General features: G+C 43.0%; 1 protein-coding gene across 4 annotated transcripts in view; it reads right to left on the bottom strand.

Annotated features, from left to right (window-relative positions):
- Positions 1-19,355, bottom strand: part of HIVEP2 (HIVEP zinc finger 2) — a 453,335-nt gene that overhangs the window by 94,720 nt on the left and 339,260 nt on the right. For 2 of the 4 annotated variants that reach the window (XM_085611672.1, XM_085611674.1), the window contains exon 4: positions 2,961-3,126. The exons of the other annotated variants lie outside the window; for them this stretch is intronic. The gene's annotated coding sequence lies outside the window, so the exon portion shown is untranslated. The remainder of the gene's footprint in view (positions 1-2,960; positions 3,127-19,355) is intronic. 4 annotated transcript variants of the gene reach the window in all.

Raw genomic sequence — 19,355 nt, 5'->3', positions numbered from 1 at the left:
CCCACTGAATCATTACTGGAAGCTGGGGGCCCCAGCCTAAGCACTGTCGATGATTAGAACCGCAAAACGATACACAGAAAAAAGCATTCATCAAACAAATACACAAATTATGACACATTTTATTTAATTCGCAAACACAAATAAATAAAACAAACTCAAAATGTAATTTTAATAGAAAGGTTGGAGCTTTCCTAAATTCAATTGAGGCCACTCGTCATCCATACTATATTCTGTTTGGTGCACCTAGACTACTCCCACAAATAAATCTGAGGATAGTAATTTAATTTGTAGCCTTCCGTTTCAAATTTCTTCATGTTTATAGGACGTTTAAAAAATGCTCAATTGTACATTTAGCTTCACTATTTATATACACTTTATTAATCTGTTAATATTATTTCATTTTCAAGGTACTCACGGACCCCCCTCAGGAGGCTTCACCGACCCCCATTGTTCCTCGGACCACAGTTTGGGAAGCACTGAAGACTGTCATAGATTGGCATCAAATGCTGTGACTGATTATGTAGTCTAATTTAAATGTACTGTAGTTTGTGTATACCTGAAAATAATTGTGTTTCCTCCGTGCGGAGAGCCTGTGCGGGTTTAGATATTCCACCTGTATTCTTCTCCACAGTGAGTCACCCTGGATTTCTTTCTGGGGAAAGGGTGAGGTGCACCCTTCACCCCGCCCGCTGGAGAGGAACCAAAAGGCGCCAGCTGCCCCAGGTCACAGGGCTTGTTTGGGGAACTAACACGATTGACAAGTTATTATTGACAGACACGAGCTCCTGTTCCCTGCGTCACACAGAGAAAAAACACGGTAATATACGCATCATTTTTTCCACGGTTTACAATGGAAACAATGACCTCGTCTTCAGGTATTTCGTGTGTAGGGAATGGCCCTGCGGGCTAGAACTCCAACCACAGGGCCTTAACTACCCAGCAGAATAGCTCGAGCCACGGGGTAACATATAATGAGGAACACACGAAAACAGCTAAAAATAAGTGCGGGAAAATGTTTGGAAACTGGACGAAAACAGGATATGCGTCTCCAACATATGACTTGTCACCTTGGGCTGTGCAACATGTTTGAGGTGACGGTAAGGCAGCATAAAACGCTTTACAAAACATGTAATATAACACTTTGCATCCCACCACCGCTACAGAAAAAAATGTGTCTATTCGGGCTTCTATATCAAATTATAGGGAAAATCTCATGTGTGAGGTGGGAAGGCCTTTTCACGAGAATAAATTGCGTTATTGCTGTTACCTGTGTACTGGTCCATTCCAAGCGCTTGACCATAGGCTACGTAGAAGGAGCATGGTGTAAAGCTATTTTTATGGCAGCGTCGTCATCTAGGACTAGTTAGGGTATCAATCGCGTCCCTTATTTTCCGCCTGCAACCCGCAAAGACTGCTTAACAACACATGTGCTTTAAAAAACGTGGTTGAAAATATATCTGCCCATTGTTGTTGCTGGTTTTGGTAGCCACGTTTACACCTGTTAGTAATCACTGTTTTGTATGTCTGCCTTACAGTGAGCTGCAGCCCACATGCCAACCACATAGAATAAAAATAAAACATAAATAAAAAATACATACATAGAGGGTCAGCACTTTTTATCAATTGGTCTGTTCAGCTGTCAGTCATATTTTGTTCTCTACCACTGCGGAATACAGAGTGGTACAATGGGTCAGTCAACTTCGGCAACTGTCTCACTTGAACTGCGAGTGACTGCATTTGGTCTCCTAATGGGCAAATCTGCCCAAACAGAAGTGCCCTTCAGTGCCAGGGCTTGTTGGTACTTTACTTTGCCAAGTTTTTTTGTCATTCTCTATCCTTTTTAGGTCGAGCCTAGGCAGTACATGCACTGCTCTGCAAATCATGCTGTATTTAGGCATGGACTTGAAGTTCCGCCCACTCCGCTCATATTTTTTATTGGCTTCTGTCATTGTCCTTTGGAAACTGTGGCTTTCTATTGCTCATAAAGATTAGTAGCCCCATCTTAGTTCCGCCTTGTCTCATTTTGTAACCTCCCATGAGGACACCCCCATTACATGTGTTGTTAATCAGTAGGCTTTAATTACAGCCTCCGAGCACTATTTGCTTAAATGGCTTTCTCCTGCCTGCTGTTTCAGGCAGGACACGCACTCCCCTATCGCTTTATTATTATTTTTTTATGGACACCGATGGCACATGCAGTGGCAGCCGTGCCTTTGGTTTATTTGCGCCGCCGAATGCCGCTGCATGTTTTTTTTTTTTTACTTTATTAACATTTGCTTTTAAAACTGCCCCATGCCGAACCTTCACTTTAATGGCTGCCGCGCCCCTTATTTAGATGAACCGCATCTAAGGAAAGGGCACAGCCGCCATTAAAGTAAAAGCACCATATGGGGCGCTTTTACAAAAAAAAGCATTTGTTTTGCCAAGTTAACAAATAAATATTTTTTTTTTGTAAAAGTGCCCCATGCCACGCTTTTACTTAAATGTCAGTCGTGCCCTTTCCTTAGACGCGGTTCGGTTAAGTAAAGGGGCGCGTCAGCCATTAAATTGACAGTGCCGTATGGGCGCTTTTAGTTTTGTAAATGACAGACCTATTGCATTGCAAATGCTTGTTTATTTCTGTAGTCATCCTTGTATCTTTTAAGTATGTCTTTAGGCACAGTATTTGAAAGTCAATAGTACTTTTTATTTTCACAAATCAGAATCAAATTTTCCCTTGAAATGCATTCAAACTGAAAATGGGTTCTTACCCTTTTTGAAGGACACCTTCTTACTAGGGAGAACCCTTAACTAGTCTATTAAAATGATATACTATGGTTATTTGTATATTAACAATTTGGCCGACCAGAGAGGTGTGCAGTCTTTACTACGTGGCTATTGGCTAGGGCTCCAAACTCCCAAAGACTGAGTTGAGCATTCAAAAAGCAAGAGCCATTTCCCAGCAGGAAAACGGTAAGTACCTCCTTAGAAGAAGCTTCTTGCTTGGGCTCGAATGCTTCTTCTGTTGTAGGAGGCAAGTTGAGGTGGAGGAGTGGAAAGCTGCTCGTCTCCCCTGATGCATGATCCAGAAGCCCAAAGACAGAGAAACAACGCAGAATGAGGCAGGCCGGACACTACATATTCACCCTACAAAGAAAGGCAAAAGAAGGGTTGTTTTTCTCAGGTCACACAAACACGTTTTAGTTTTTCCAACGCTTTGTCTTTCTCAATCAAGAATTTACCACAACTTGGAATTCCACCTACCATGCGCCACTAAATGTATGATTTGACTGGAAGCGTTTATCAAGCAGGCACTATATATCTATTCATATTTTATAGGAATTTCCATAATTAGATGCATCTCTGCCTGAAATTTTCCAAACTCAGCCATCCTGGCAACCAACCAATCGATTTTAATATTAAAACTTAATCAGCTATTTTCATCCTCTCTCTCGTCCTTTCTATCACTTCCTATCTTTAATTCACTCTCTGTTCCCTACTTCTCGGTATGTCTGGTTCTCTTTTCCTCACGCTCTTCTTTTCCTGATGTATTTCTTTTTCCTTACTCTATCTTTTTGACTCACCTTTTTTTTTCTAGCGCTCTTCTTCCTTTCAGTTTTGAGCTATCTCTTTATGTCTGTTTACATCTCTTGCTTCCTCCTGTCTTTCCCTCTCCCTCTCCGCCTCTGTCTTTTTCCGTCTGTCGCGTTTTTTCTTTTGCTGTCTCTTTATATCCCTTGCACTCTCTTTTCTCCTGTTCGATGTATCTCCAACTTTTCTCTTCAGTTTCTTTGATCCATTATTCCCTCCACAGTGCAGAGACTCTCTCTGAAAGCCGCACGGCTGTGACTTTGTCATGCGATGCTCGCCAGGCGTGGCTGGCACGGTGCCACTACAGTCAGAACGAGTCAGAGGAAAGCCCCAACACGGTACTGTAGCAAAGCAGGCTGGACTTTGGTAAGGGAGATAATGTGGGCACCAAGCCAACAGTCACACCTCATGCTAGACTTTCGCCGGACGCATGCGCAGGAAATAATTTAAAAGTGTTGAGATAAGCAGCAGGAAGAGGCCGCAGGCATAGGGCTACAAACGAGTCGTTAACGAAGGTGAACGACAGAAGCTGCCGTTCATTGTATGCGGCTGTGGAATGTGTCAAAATAAAAGGCCTAGAAAAAAATCAGATGCGTCACAATCCTTAGAAACACAGCAGAAAGATACTCCCAGCCAGGTAAGTGTGTATGAGAAGTGGACATTTTCTAGGTTTCTCAGTGACGCTGAAGGATGCATTCTACAAGTACAGGAAGCCAAACCTCCCTAATCTCTACAATACAAGGATGGTAACATTTATTGTGGCAATGAGGTACCACCCGCAATACACCTACCTAGCCACACTCACATGCTGTAGGGCAGCTAAAGCTTCGCCAACAAAACCCTGTGAGCATTTCATCCTTAGAGACAGCGGTATCTCACAAGCCATCTCACACGAACGCACACATTCTGCACACCTCTTCAGCAAAGTGAAGCTGGCTAGGAGGCCACCATGGCCCTCTTTCACCGTGGATATCCTGAAAGCACCATCCAAAATACCCTTCTTCCCGCAGACCCTCACTTCATAAAACCTGCCCCACTTGACAGTACCTAGATATATACCCTCGTGAAGGTGTCCCTTTACACCTGCGTCCATGAAAATGTCCCTTTACACCTGTACCCAAAGAAGGTGTTGCTATACAACATGGTTGTGAAGTATAACTGACCATCTACCAAACAGGTCAGCTACTGAGGTGATGTCGTCAACCATCTGAGAATCAGAAGGGGGCATTTATCTCAACCTTGCCAGTGACTCTTTTTTCTCCACAACACAGTTTATGGAGAATTAATACAATGCAAATCCAGAGCATCCGGCACAATAGAAAATTCACCTTGGGTATACAACTGTATCTAAGTCATACATGTGCCCACCGGGCCTGATTGCATTTTACATTGAGTTGATATGAGACAAACAAGAAAGACACAATGAAACACAAACTGCTACAAACAACAGGTATCTGTGTACCCCGCTGACCCCCTGCCACCCTCTGTAACAATATGTCGTATTCAGGCCTGTATCTACTGATATTTGTACGTATGGCAACATCATATTGTCTGAGCGTAAGAAGGGATTGTTAGATGATTCCACTGACAAGCCTCTATAGTCTGCCCATCGTTGCCAGATTTTAGTATGTTTCTGGGGGCATTCGCGTGCTTTAAAAACTGGGCCTTCTTATCCCATAGTAAAGTCCATGCCTCGCTTCCAGGTTCCAACACGGGGTGGTGTATCTGATTTCCACTGTTTGGCTATATCTAGCTTAGCTAGTGTAAGCCCTAAGAATACAAAGTGCTGTTTATATGTATTCCCACCTATTCCCTCTGTACAGTGTAGTAGTGTAAACTTAGGGGATTTAGGTAAGTTCCACCCCAGCACTTCTGCTAGGCAACTGAGCACACCGCGCCAAAAGAGTTCCAGTGCCGCGCAGGACCACGTTGTGTGTAGAAATGAGCCTTCGTCACATTTGCAACGGAGACATTGTGGGGATGCAATGAGCCCAGTCTTCCATAACTTAAGCCGTGTGTAATATACCAGGTGGAGATATTTGATTTGTATACGTCTAAGACGATGGATATTGCAGCGCTTCCGTCCAGTCATCCTCATCTATAGAGCCTAGGTCAGTCGTCCACTTGGTCCGTAGGGTGTCGAGGGTACTAGGATTGCTTGTTGTAATGGACTGATACATTTTTGTAATCTTGTGGTCTCCTAAGTCTCCCATCAGTAATTTGCCTTCTGGCGGGTTAAAGGCCCAGTGACTTTTGACTCCTTCATCTGTCCCCTAGCTGGACAGAAGCCCCCCACCCCCAAGCTGAACAGAAAGGCAAGTCTGTGAGTAACTTAGAGATTAAGGTAGGATGTGAGCTGAACCTTTGTATTAAGGCAGGACCACATGTAAAGAGATGACTTGCTGTCATGGTTTGGCTTGGAAAGAACACTGAATGGGATGTGCCGACAATGAAATTTACCAGCTGTAGCCCAAGGATTGCTTTCTGAGAAGAGAGCTGCAATAAATGATACATGCATGCCAGATAAATAAAAGTAATACCTAGTGGGTTTTATGCCACATGAAAACTGAAGGGTGCCCCAATCAAGTGATTCTGGAGTACACAGAGGGAGTCCCTGGATGATCTTGTGCTTTTGAGGACTAGGGAAGGTGTACCGTACGTAAGGTTTAAACACACACAGGGGTCAGGGACCAGAACATGTACACAGCATGTGTGAATTCAAGCCCATAATTTTGAAGTTCTTGTAATCAGGGTCTAGGGGCCTGAAACAGATTTTGGCAGACGGCTACTGTGTCATGACATTACAGTTATCTCGTCCGCCTTGTTACAAGTGAATTAGATTCTAGTGCACTTTTGAATAATATATCCATCACGTTTCCGATGGAGTACCTATCGACCAAAAACTGAATCAAACCAAAAGGCTAACGTTAAGCAGTTCAATGATGCCCATTTTCGAAATGGGAGTGTCCATTAAAAAATTTACTTCTGTAGAAGAGTCCACAGTTGGCCTAGTTCCCCCACAGAAAGCGCTCAACATTACCTAACTTAAAACATGTACAAAGGGTGCACACTTTTATGAGATTTGTGGAGGTGATACCTGAACTTTGACATACACCATATCTCTTGGCAGGGCAGCACCCTGTAAAATAGAGTTTTTTAAGTGGATGTAACTGTTTGCCTATCAGAACTAATTGAGAACTGTTTTCGCTGAACAACTTCTTCCTCAGTATGACTTATATTTAGCACGTTGGTCTGAGCTGGTGATAGGTGGGTAGTACCACAGCTAGAGGCTGCGGAAGGCAGGATCCGCAATCCCTTTTTTCCTTGTTTAATTATTATTTTAAATAAAATGTGCAATACACACCATGGTGTTGTCTCCTAGTATCTCATGTGAGATTTTAGCAACAATAGCAAAAGCATTGGCAAAGTCAGTAAGTCTTGCATGTATAAAGCAAGTGCTATGCTATTAGCTTTACCAATATCTGTTTCTAAAGCATTATTTAAAATAACGTAGAAGAAAATAAAGTCAAAATACTGGAGGAAATGCAAACATATATCTTAAGGTATTTCTTGAAAACTATGTTTTCAATCTTTATAAATGGCACCGTTTATTGTTCCAATTCTGTTGAAGTAAAAATCTCTAAAAATAAATTAAAATGTCTGTTGCATGTGATCTACCTTAAAAATAAGATAGGGAACTAGTTGCAGGTAGTTAAAGGAACATACAAGCTGTCATAAGCCTTGAATAAAAAGTGTAAGATTTAAAGGAATCCGATTGCCAAGGCCTAATTTACTTTCCCAGAGGCTTGGAACTAAAACAAATGCTCTAGCCAGTTGGTGCTCCGCAGAACTGCAGAGAGTAGATTTATGGGCCTCTATAAGAAGGTACATCTGCTTTCAGTCAAGCTAAGTACATCTTCTGCCTCCAATGCCAACTGAGTGAATGGAACAGCCCCCCTCTCTTCCAGGACCAAAAATACCACCTTTGTGTGTGAAAGCAGAGGTTTCCATGAAAAATGTGGAATGCAAGCGATAAAGGAAAACCTGCCTGGTAAAGTCTGCTTTATAGTCAAACCCTCACAAAATACAACTGTTGCTGTGCTTTTACAGATGACCTGCAAAAGGCGAAGAGCAACAGAAAGCGTGTGATTGGTAGGGGCGTCAAGACAAAAGCAGCACATGGTGGAGAGAACAAGAAAACACATGCACTTCCATAGAGTGCTCAAACAAATATGACTTCCTTGATATCAGCTGTGGAAGGATACAAGTCACCTAATAGAAATGATGGTAAGGAAGGAGGAAGAACAAACACACGAAGCGGATGCAAAGTCTCCAATAAAAAGAAAGGAAATGAGTCTGATGAGAGAGACAACCAAAATTAAACAATGGGCTGACCGAAAGCCACTCTGAATATGGGTATTTTACACAATAGGTCTTTGACAACAGACACCTTAAATCTGTGTAGATGTTAAACCAAATAAAAATGGTGGGTAGGCATGACCTAAAAATACGGTCTCTCATATGGCATTGTATAAAAGAACTCCAAAGTCACCATGGTACTTTTTTCAGACTTTGCTATGTTCTGGGTGCTCTACCTACACCATCAATTACAGTCAGAATTAATGGGTCACATTCGGTTCAGAGTTATTATTCAAATGAGATCAAGGACGTGTAGCCTCTGTGAGATCATTTTCCTACTGCAAAGTCACAATAAAACTGCCCATATCTTTGCTGTAGCAAACAACAAGATGGATGGAATGCTGAACAAATCAAAAATTCACCCCAATCGCAGAATGGGTTTAATTTATCTTTTTTTGCTCACCGTGCAACCCCAGTTTGGACCCAGCCATGCGTAAATCAGTCTTGACCATGTTCCTCATGGGAACAGCCCAGCTCGAACTGCCAAGCCAGGCCCTCCCTGGACTGGAATGGAAACAAGCATCCTGGAACCATTTTCGGGTTATCACTCCTCATCAGCCAGGCTAGCTTGAATCCAGTGGCCCAGTGAGCACGGGACCTACGTCTAGGCAACCAATCCCACTTAGGACGACAAAAGCAAAAAGAACAAATGATGGACGGGATGCTGAACCAATCAAACATTCATCCCCAGTCACAAATCTGGATTGAATCCATCGTTTGTTTGCTCACCATACCACCCCAGTTTGGCATGGTGAGCAAACAAACAATGGATACAGACGTGGATTGGGCATTTACATCCTCAAGCTCTACCCTTTAGCATTCACTTTATTTACATTGGTATCTTGAAGCAGATCAGAAAATTCCATTCACATCTGAAGAGCTACGGCAACCACCAATCACTTCTATTAAAAGATATTGTGTCTATTGTAATCTTATTCCCCCCTTCCTGTACTTGATTATTGCACTGAACCATCCAGTAGTCCTTTACAAAACATAAATTAAATTTAAAATTAAATTTAAATAAATATAATGTCTACTGCCACGTGGCAGGTTCCTTTATTACTCATGCTCATACTCAAAGGTCCTCAGTGTATGAACCAGGGAAAGGTAATAGAGAAGGGGATAGGCGCCACAAACAAACAGATCTCTGGACAGAGCATATGTGTATAACTTTGAGAGGTTTTGTCAGCCAATGAGAGCAGCAAAAGTCATTTAGTTGAGATGTTGAAGCAACATAAATGAGGCAGCACTGAAAGCAAAACTGCATTTATTACGGTTGTTAGTGGCCATTTACAGCACAGGACTCAGTCCACAAGGCTAATGGGACCTCCACAGAAGACAATCCTGACCTGGTTTTAAGGGTGCAAAACACACAGTGAGTGCCGATTTCATTGCCACCTTTAAAATAGATTGTGTGTCTTCAGGGCTCTTCAGAAGGTTTGTCGCAAAGCTACTGGCAATGGTTTCCACTGTGTCCATGAGCGTCCTCCCCCTCCACTTTCATTCCCGCGAGATGCCACCAGGACTGGTGTCCCTCTGGAGCTCAGCTTGCTTACCTTCTTTTAAGGCCACAGACATCATAGCGCATCCATCATGAATGGCCTTCTGTTCCATAGTGAAAATCTTACATTTCCAAACACTCTGTCACGTGCGGCATGATTCCATGATTTTACATTATTCAGATCTGTGATGAGTGCAGAATGTTTTCCAAGACCACCGACTTTAATTTTGATGGTCCGGGGCGCACATTGGTCAGACGTGCTGAGGTGGTAAGCAGAAAATGCTTTGTTACTACGTTAGACAGGCTGAGGAAATTAATTATGTGGGTATGAAGCTTCATCTAGAGGTGATATGAGTCCACAGTGACGCATTATCAGCGCCTCTGCAGGGACAAACTGTGATATAGCCATGAAATGCCACAGTGCCATTTAGAAACACTGGGACGATTCTGAATTCCCCGCCAAAGGGAGCTGTGGAAATATTGGTGAAGAACAGAAACAAAGGAGTGCTTACCAGGTGCATGTCCACATATAGAAAACTTGTAATTGTGCATGGTGGTTAGCAATTGGCCAGATAACGTTTAAGTGGCAACCAATTATGAAATGCCCAAGTGCCAATGCGTGATTATTAATATTTGGTCAGTGGTTTTTAACCTGTGTGCAGGGACCCCTGGAGATACTCGGGCCTACTGAAGGGGTCTGTGACGGTTTTACAAAACTGAACACTATTACATTTCATTCATTACAATTAATAAAGTATATACAAATAAATAGGCAAAATTGAAAAATGTGAAAACTTGTTTTATATAGTTGATAGAAAATTAAACAAAATATTTAAATTTTTGTGCATTTGTTCGGTGTATACTTGTTTTTGTATTTGTGTGTCTTGTTATGAGGTTCATATCATACATTGCTTAAGTGGAGTGCCTCTAGTTTTCAGAAATGACTCAGTGAGAGTCCCCGGCTTCTAGTAATGATTCAGCGGGAGGCCACAGCGGTCAAAAGTTTAAGAATCGCTGATCTAGTGCAAGCTAGCCACTGAATAGCCCATTGCTATTCAATTAGGAAATGCTCAAGTGACACACAAAAAACATAAAACAACCCCAGTGCCATCCAGCCATGAAGTTTCCTATTGGCATTCAAGCATAATATGTTTTAGAGTCTGTGTCTTCTATTTAAAAAAGGCCCCAAAAACATTTAAAGTAGCAAGTAGAGGTGGGCAAGCCAACAAACTAACAGGGACAGCCAAGCCACAGCTGAGCACTCAGTGGTTGGCTCTGGCTCTAAAAGCCGGTGCACGAGTCGAGCCCTGAAAATCTTTGTCCTGCAAATCTAGCAGCAAGCATCATGTTAGAATATGCTATGGTCTCTTCCAAATTCAAAATAAGTGTATTTCTTTAACATGCAGAAGCATTCAAATTAGTACATCCCCTTACAGAAGCACTGCATTGTGAAGCTTTTACTATAAGAGCTAGTTTTTATACATAAACTTCATTCATGCCCCCGCCCTGAGGATAAGTGTACGTAGAGACAAGTCAATGTGTACCCTATATGTGGACCAATTCTTATAATACATGGAGCAACATTATAGTTTATTTAATCAAACACAAGAGCTTTTGCTACAGCACACATCCTGAACTCAAGAATGTGAAGGTGCTCTCACGTGCCAATAGGTCACGCCTGTGGGACCTTATAAGTGTTTAGCGATGCAACAGTTGCATAACTAAATACTTAGAAGGTCCCAAAAGCTAGACCTATTGGCAATGACAAGCGACCGTGCGGCCGCTAAAGTGATCGTGATCAAACATCAAAGCAACCGTGCGGCCGCGAAAGTGAAGTAATCGCGATCATGCGCGGCGCGCGCGCCCGCACACATGCACTGTAGCTCTAGGCTGGCCATGGTAGCACTTTTTGGAGCCCTCTCAAAAAGTCTCGCCAGACCAGCGCATGTGCTGGGTCAGACGAGACCTAAAAAGGAGGCTTGGTGAAATAAAATGTTTGCCTAGGGCCACACAATTTGTTAAAGCAGGGAAAGAGGGATTGATCCCAGATTTTCCAATTTCACATTATGGTGTGATTAATTCCCAAAGGATGAGATTAAAGCGTGGTTGACAGGCAGGATTTACATTACATTGTTGGTAGTTTTGCACAGCGTGAACCTTGCCCCTGAACATGAGAGGCTTCATAAAAGACAATGACTACTTTTTTTTCAGCACAGAGGGATATGCAGGAAGTGACATCCGTTAGACTACATTGTCTCCTGTAAAAGCTCGGCTCGTTTTGGGCTCGAGGTTCCGAGTGAACCTCGAGCTGAGCCAGAGCCAGGCTTCTAGCTCGAGCTTGGCTTGAGCTTTCAGTGGCCCACCCACCACTAGCAGCCAGGAGTATTATGCATGCAGAAAACCATTCATGTGCCACTCCTTCTGGCTACTTTCATGGTTGGATGGCAAAGGATCTTAAAGCTATACAGTCTTGAAAACAGACCTGTGCCTCAAGCCCACTGGGTGTTTTCCATGTTTCCCATATAGATGCATGTGGTGGTACACAGCACAAACCAAGCCAGAAAATAACTAAGTGCTGGACAGCGGCCATGAACCCTTAGAAATGATTCCAGTCTATTATCTAATCTATTTTTTCATTAGCGGGTTTCAAAGGCACAAATGTGGCTCAAGAGCTTTAAAGTACTTCACAAGAAAACAGGGATTCATTCAATTACGGGTCACAATCTTCAAGAACGAGACTCCAAATAAAGTATGATCTGCTCTGCAGGGCATTGAAAGGATTTTTCGAAACCTCTCCTTTCTGACTGTGTATTATATTCAGAGCAACTGGAATTACACAATTCTACGGCTGTGGCCTTTTCCGCATTGTAATTGGTTCGCTGCATTTGCCACTCAGTCTATCGTCTGCTGCATAATCTACAGATTTAAAAACAAGATGTTTCCAGCTCCAACGGATAAAAAGTTACTAGAAATGTCGCAAAATGTAGTCCCGCCCAGTGGTAGGCCCTTTGCAGAAGTTGACTGGTCATCTTTCAGTTGCTTATTGCTATATGTGGTTGACAACCTGGCACTAATGAGGTGAAATCTTTATCCATAAATTGCTACCATGAGTAAAAACGCCAAAATAATGATGTAATTCTATGGAAAAAAATGGGCTGCAATATGCAACGTAATCGCCTTTTCTTGCCGCATAATTTAGTCAACCTGGCTGCCTAATTTGGACCTCCACTGCCACATAATTCAGCCCAGCATCACAGCTCAACGTAGTAAACATTTTGATGATATGCTTGATAATCAAATGATATCCGAGCTTCAATATGACACGCCAGCTCACATTTCTACCCCAAACAACATAAAAGAGAACAGAAATATTAACTCGTCATTTGAGCCAAAGATTGAAGATATCTGGAGTCCTATTTCTACACCAATATTTGCTGCAAATATACATTGCTCAGGCACAGCCCATACTGTCCTGTGCATTCTCTTCAACACCCCTATTTTTATGAAACAGCTATTCCCAATTCATGAATTCATCCAATATCCATGATCATCTGTAGTATGAATAAGGCCCCCACGGAGAAAGACGGTAGCCAATCATTGCCTATGGATGCACTTGTTGTCCCTTGATACAAAAACCATGTAATCATAAGAAAACTGTTCAAGTTCACACTCTTTTCTAGTATGTCTCCTATTGTCAAAATTACAAACATAATCACTTCTCTGGTTCATACTTTGAATTATGAGAACATCTGAGACTTGGCAGAAGCAAGCTTATTTTGGGACACCTTTGTCTTTAAACAAGTCATGTAACTAGAGCTGTACCTATGTTATCAATACATTGTTACCCAACAGAAACATTCTACTTACAAATTATTCCAAGTTAGGGTTACCACTAGCTAGTGCCAACATTAGGGAACATATCAACGATAGGCCATTGATTCCCTTATCAATGTCTCGGGGAGCTACAATTACTATTTGGCAGTAATAGATACAAAGAAAATTAAGGTTCTTATTCATAATTTGACTCTGCAAATAGAAGGTATTTCCCTTATGGGGCAATGAATCAATAAGATAAATTAGCCGCCTACTGATGAAGAATTCACTGCCAAGCCTGTTTTGTGTGAAGAGCCATCTGTACTAATAGTCATCAGAGATAAAGCCAGGCTATCTTTAGTCTTGTGTAGTCGGAATCCACCATACTAATCAAGTCGTTGGTGGCTTTTGAAACCAAAGTCAAAGTTGCACTCTCCAGAACGAATGATGTGAGTTACGGGAGCTGCTCGAAATTATTATGAGCCTCCTCTCATCAAGTTTCTAGCAGCAAGCTTAGCTATGAGACTTCAAATCATGTAACATCATCACCCTCCCCTTGATCTTAGAAGGGAATATCGTAGGCAAAATATTGATGGTCAAAATATCGTGATCAGAATATCAAGGGGCGAAATATCAAAGAGGAAAGTGCACAGAGGGAGATACGGATTCACTATTCTTAACTCCACATCGAATACCTTTAGATATAAATCTCACCAAGGTAAATATATATAGAGTTAGGTAGAGAAAATCTACACACTTACCTTTCGATATTTTGCCCCTCGATATACTGGTCACAATATTGTGAACTTCGATGGTCTGTCTTTAATATTTCCAACCAGAACCTGTCTAAAATCATTTATTATTATCGACTAATATACCGGTTGTAAGCTCTATGATATCTTACGGCTGTTAACACTAGAACAGAACATGCAGCTACCCCACATTAGCTAATATAAGGCCTGGGTGGTAAATTCCGTTCCGCTCGCGGAATTTGGGTAATTTCGCCTTCCACAGACAACGCGAAATTGGCAAAAATTTCGCGCTTCGTTGAATATTTTGCTTGATCGTGCTTTCAAAATGTGTGTTTGCGAGATATTTCCCCCCCGAGCATGTAAACAGCATTCGCGAACAGGAAAATAGCATCGCGAACGGGCGGAACAAGCAATTCTGCGTGTTCGCGGAACTCTGCGTGCTCGTGGAGATTTTTTACCGTTTCCCCACCGAGCCCACCCCTTTCTAATATGTGCCCAAAATGAAATACCTGAGTGGAAAGCTGTCATCCAATCCCATATTGAAAGAGGCCAAACTGCCTTTTTCTGATTGGTTGAAAATCAGAAGTCTGGCCCTTCAGACTACACCAATGGTATTTGTACTATCACGCCATTGCTGTTTTTTCTTTTGTAGGCCCCTCTGCTTCATGTGATTCCTTGACAATCATTTTACCGCTCAATGCCAATAATCAATAAGGTAAAACACCAGCTAAACATGCAAATAATATTGGTGACCAATAATATCAATGGTCCTCTTTCGAAAAATAAGATTATTCTTGCCGGGCGATCATAAAACTGCATATCTCAGACTTCTTGTGAAGTTCTTGAGGATGTTCCAGGATGTTCTAAAGTAGACAACACACCAATTCAATCAGTGGACAACAAAGGACATTTCATGCATCTATAAAGTCGTTCTGCCTATCTATGCATTTGTGGATTATATCACAGCATATTACCCTATGTATAGGACCTCGTAGTCAAGTATCACAGGTGTATCTTCTATTAACAGCAGTTACACAACAGGGCAAGGGCAACATGACAGGTCATTTTATCTCTGAAGTCACAATGTCCACATAGTTGCCTGAGGTCACAATGTTCTGTTGACATAACTATTATTACCTTTCTCCTATTAGGGTCTAAGGACTGGTGATTCAATGCTAACTTTTTTAAATTGCAAGGAGAGGGATGTTTCTCATTGAAATGCAGACTGAGTTCAGTTTTCCATCTCAACGCAATAAAAACACAATGTATATTTTAGGAGGTACACAGTTAATAATGAGCATCAGACCATCCAGTCAAAGGTAGTGGGGATTGGGGACGCAATGTATTATGGTTTCTCTACTTTCATTTTCTCTTGTTATGAGACCAGCAATCTGACTTCCACAAAGATAGATCCCGAACAGACCAGCTAGCAACACTGTGCATCATCACTGAGCAGTCCGTGGAATGGAACTCCCCCTCCATGTCAACTTCATTGACTATGAGAAGGCATTCAGCTGGGTGGACAGAGAGACCCTTTGGAAACTTTTCCACCACTACAGTGTGCCAGATAAACTAATAAGAATCTCCAGGAACTCTTACGAGGGAATCACATGCAAGACAGTCCATGGAGGAGCAGTCACTGGAAGCCTTCGAAGTGAGGACAGGAACTCAGCAGGGTTGTTCACTTTGGCCTTTTTGCTTACTCCTAGCCCTGGACAGGATCATGAAGACATCCATAGCAAGGAGAAGAAATGGGATCCAGTGGACACCTTGGACTCAGCTCGACGACCTGGACTTTGCAGACATCCAGGCCCTTCTCTCCCATATCCATCTGCAGATGCAAGAGAAGACTGACACAGTGGCAGCTACATCATCACAACTTGGTATCGACATCCACAGTGGGAAAACCAAGATCCTGAAGGCTAACATGATGAGTACAACTGCAGTCACTCTTGCAGGTGATGTACTAAAAGAGGTTGAGGCCTTCACCTACTTTGGCAGTATCACAGACAAGCAGGGCAGCACAGATGTCGACGTCAAGGCAAGAATCTGCAAAGCAAGGGCTGCTCTCATTCAGCTAAAGAACATCTGGCACTCCAGGGACCTAAAGCTGCAAACCAAGATCAGGATTTTCAACACCAACATCCTTCTGTATGGAGTAGAAACTTGGAGGACATCAGTGGCCACCAGCAACAAAGACCAGACATTCATCAACATCTGCTTGAGGAAAATCCTCCAAATCTGCTGCCCGCAGCCCATCATCAACAACGATCCATGGCAGCAGACTTTCCGGCTCCCTACTCATGAAGAAATCATGAAAAGATGCTAGGGCTGGATAGGCCACACCTTCTGCGAGCCTACATTGGACACCACCAGGCAAGCCCTCACATTTAACCCTCAAGGTGAAAGGAAAAGAGGAAGGACAAAAAAACACCTGGCGTCAAGGTCTTGAGGCTGACTGTAAGGAGATGAGTTACACCTGAAGCCAGATTCAAGGAAAAGCCCGGGACAGAGACGGCTCAAGAGTCCTGGTTAATGGCCTATACCCCAGGAGGGGTAGTAGGCACAAGTAATTACTTTCATTATGGGCCTTTCCAGCTCTCCAATAAAGTGCATCCTGATATAAAATAGTCTGCGATGCCATAACAATGGCACTATCCAAATGCAAAATAATAATGTAGGTTCCAGCATGACACTTCACGTCTGTGATGACCTTATTAAAAGTTCGATTAAAACCTAATCCTGTTAGTAGCATGTAGTTTATCCTATGTGTCGCCCCATATATTAGCATGGGGTCACATCTATTTACTATATGGTACACTGTGTTATCACATGTTCGCCCTTAGATATCGTCACTCAGAGTCTGCTTTCTCCACACTTCGATCATCGTAGATGTACCCACTGAAGTCTGGTTTAATCTTCTCATCACTAGCTGCCAGTTACTGAAGCAAGAGTTGGTGTAAAGAGTGAGAGCCCTTATGTCCGCCTCAGGCAATGTAACTGCTTGTGGGGGATATTTCCTTTCTTTCCCAGTCTCTTCTCTCTCACACCACCCTTGAGTAACAATGAGCCTGCCAGCCAGTGACTCGAGAAGTGGTGGATTCCTGCCTTGGCAATGACAGCTAACTTTTCAGCACTTTCATAAAGCCATTCCGCATTTTCCATCAAGAGCTCCCCACAGATTATCATAACAGCAAGGCCTCTCACTCCCTACGAGAAAAAAAAACTTTCATCAGCCATCAGAAGCATGGAAACTACCACTGAATAGGAGTTTGGGGGGCAGCAGACAGAGGGGAGGTCTGTCCCCCTGGATCATTGGGGGAATGGTGCAGTCCAGAGGAATGTGCACCAGTTGGGCTACATACCTGTAAAGGTTGCAGCCCAAGGGTATTTAGCCAGCCATTTTGGGCTGCCACCCAGCATTTTATGGTTAGGCGACACGGTGGCAGCCTAGTATTTTCAGGGGTCCATTTTTACCAGGTTGAAAGGGAGGGTGTGAACAAGCTCACACCAGAACGATGCGGGAAGTAAAGGTTACATTATAGGAAGTTAAGTGTAGCAGATGTTAATAGATTGACTGATAAGCAGTAGGGGAAGCTGAAAGGTCACATTTTCATTGGGGCAGTATGTAATGAGTTAAATACTTGCTGGTTCATGTTATGCGGGGGCGGGACATTTAGTGGTGGGGGTCGGGACTTTTAGAGGCGGGTGGGATATTTAGGTGATGAACTTTTTTAAAGTGAGATTTTAGTTTTGTAAGGCAGACTGCCCAGGAACTTTTGTGATGTGCATCTGTTTCAATAAATGCAGCCTTTTTCTCACTTCAAAATGTGACAGTGGTCTGTGCTGTGCCTCTCTCACTCAATAGGGGTTTGAGGGACAGCCAACCAAGGGGAGGTCTGTTGCCCGGGATTATTGTGGGAATGGTGCAGTCCAGAGAACTGTGCACCTGTTGGCCTACATACCATTAAAGGTTGTAGCCCCAGGGTATTCAGTCGGCCATTTTGGGCTGCCACCCACCATTACAAGGTTAGATGACATGGTGGCAACCCAGTATTTTCAGGGGGTCTGTTTTGTTGCCCCCACACTCCCATCCCTTAGCATAGACAGAGTGTAGAACATGGTGCAGATTTGCATTACGGGTTGGTTGGAGTTTGTAAGGGATAGGTGCGCAAGGAGGAAGAAGTTATTGAATGGTTGTTGCTTTGAGACAGGTGCAGTGTGGGTTGGCAGTTGGCCGAGAAGTTTGCATGGGTTTAGCTAATGTTATTGTTGTTGCCATCGGCAAACAAGGCTGAAAGGGAGGGTGTGAACAGGCTCACATCGGAACAAAGCATGAAGTTAAAGGTTATGTTATAGGAAGTTACGTTTAGTAGCTGTTAATAGATCCACTGATATGCGGCGGAGGAAGTTAGAAAGGTCACAATTGCAGGTGGGCAGTATGTGATGAGTTAAATACTTGCTGGTTTATGTTATGTGGGGGGGGGTCATTAGGGTATGGGGTATGAAATTAGGTGATTAACTTTTGTATAGTGAGGTTTTAATTTTGTAGGAAGGCCTAGGAAATGTTGTGATGTGCTCCTGTTTCAATAAAGGCTGCCTTTTTTGCACACTTTCAAATGTGTCAGTGGTCTGTGCTGCACCTCTCTCGCCCAAGACTGCTTAGGTCGTTAGTAGTGAGTGTCCCATCCTCAAACAAAAGTGATCGACTTCAACACAAACCATCTCTATGAAGATACCCCATATTGGGCGTATATTCTCTTCCGGAACAACTCTGATCTCGCGACCCAGCTGCTGTAAGCCTTAGCACAACATTAAACGTGCGGGCTGTCGAAACGAACAGCTCAAGCAAGATATGTTCTTAGGAGGGGCGATCCGTTTTGTTTGCCAGGCTGCTGTCCAAACGAAAATTAATAAACATGTTTTTACGTCCACTCCCCCATTCTACATAGTCCCCCCTAGCAACATTTTTGGACATTTCACACGGAGCCGAGATGCGAGGTGTGAATCATTGCCAGCCAGTTCCTCAAAAGACACAAAGGTACAAAAATAGATTGTGCAAATGAAGCAAGGAACGACGTCAGCAGGCCAGATGAACGTGGGTGGTCAGATAAGGCACTGCTGTTGCAAAGGGCAGATTAATACGGGGAACGGCTTGTCTTCCTTTATTTTCATCTCTGTTCTTCCTGCCGGAGCGCTGCCGTTTTCAGCTTGCATGATAAGTGACACCTGACAGGTCTCGTCCCTCCCACGCACCAATTGGAATGGTTTATTACCACCCCGGAAGCAGCGGGCTTGGC

Source organism: Triturus cristatus, chromosome 6 (assembly GCF_964204655.1).
Source record: "Triturus cristatus chromosome 6, aTriCri1.1, whole genome shotgun sequence".
NCBI lineage: Eukaryota > Metazoa > Chordata > Amphibia > Caudata > Salamandridae > Triturus > Triturus cristatus.
Note: the sequence above shows the minus strand (reverse complement) of the source record. Positions and strands in the feature narration are given on the sequence as shown.